Source organism: Octopus bimaculoides, chromosome 6 (assembly GCF_001194135.2).
Source record: "Octopus bimaculoides isolate UCB-OBI-ISO-001 chromosome 6, ASM119413v2, whole genome shotgun sequence".
In the NCBI taxonomy this organism is placed as follows: Eukaryota; Metazoa; Mollusca; class Cephalopoda; order Octopoda; family Octopodidae; genus Octopus; species Octopus bimaculoides.
Window position 1 is genome coordinate 29,698,711 of NC_068986.1, and position 1,575 is coordinate 29,700,285.

A 1,575-nucleotide genomic window follows, 5' to 3' on the forward strand; every position below is an offset into this window, starting at 1 on the left:
CCCACCCCCGCCAAAACAATTGCTGGTTTTGCGCCGAAATCAGAAACTAATATAGTTGTTCTCTAAATCTGCCACTGTTTTCAGTCAATGGACAGCGGCCATGTTGGAGCATCGTCATCAACAGTTTAGTTATTGATACCAGCACTATGACTTACTAAAGTCAGGTACTTATTTTATCGATCTCTATTGTGGTATCGCTAGATCAAGGAATACGTAGATACGTAGCATAAAACACGGAACACACTGGTTTGTTTGTGTGTGTGTGTGTGTGTGTGTGTGTGTGTATCTGTCTGTCTGTTTGTCTGTGCTTATATATCCCAGAAGGATGAAAGGCAAAGTTGACCACTGTTTCTTCCGAAGTTCTAGCAGTTCAGCCAATCCATCGTTCTTTAAAGGTTTCGGATTTGGGCACAAGGCCAGCAATATTAATGGGAAGTGGTCAGATGATAAATATCACACACACACCACAACACCATCACTCCCACTCCCACCAGTACTCAACTTAGCCATCGTGTGTGTGTGTGTGCGTGTGTGTGTGCGCGTACGTGCGTGTGTGTGTGTGTGTGTGTGTATAAAATTAATGTGGGCAGCGAAAGTGACGGTTAAATTTATGTGTGTGTGCGTGTGTGTGTGTGTATGTGTGCGTGTGTGTGCGTATGTGTGTGTGTGTGTGTTTGTGCCAGTGGTTCCTCCACCGCTTAGCAACCGGTATTGGTTTGTCTACGGCCGCGTTTCATTGCGGTTCGGCAAAAAAAAAAAAGAAAATGACCGATAAATAAGTAGCAGTCTTAGATACATACCAGGGTCGATATAAGCAACTAAAATCGTTAAAGGCGGTGATCCAACGTGGCTGCAGTCGAATGAACGAGACGAGGAAAGCCAGTAAAAGAATAAATAAAATAAAATAAATAAATACATAAATAAAAACATAAATGGCTGCAACCAGAAAGCCAAAAACCTCTAAAATACCGTAAGAATATAGACCGAAATAATATCCTTTTACTATATCTCCATACATCCAACTTCGACGTACAAGCCAGCCATATAGCCATTTGACAATAAGCAAGTATTATATTAAAATTGCAACAGTGACTGGTCGTTATCTTTTACAATCTCATGGCGGTGGTAAAAGACTCCCAATTAGTTTCCCATTTCTTGAAATACCTGCCACATCAATAGCTTACTGCTTAGTTTATGATTCAAACTACTTACGTTGTCCACCTTCGTAATCCGTTTAAAATTCCACCTTTCTTATGGCCACCACCGTTCAAGAGTTGTTTCCGCTGTTTGAGTGTAACGATGCACAACTACGCATATGTGAGTGTATGCGTGTGTGTATATATGTGTGTGTGCGCGTATATGTGTGTGTGTCACTTTACGTATGTGTACATGTATGTGTCTGTGTGTGGATATACATACACACACACACACACACACACACACATATATATATATATGCGCACACATGCACTCACAACTCTTTCTCTATCTACCAATCTATCTATCTATCTATCTATCTATCTATCTATCTATCTATCTATCTATATATCTATCTATCTATCTATCTATATATAT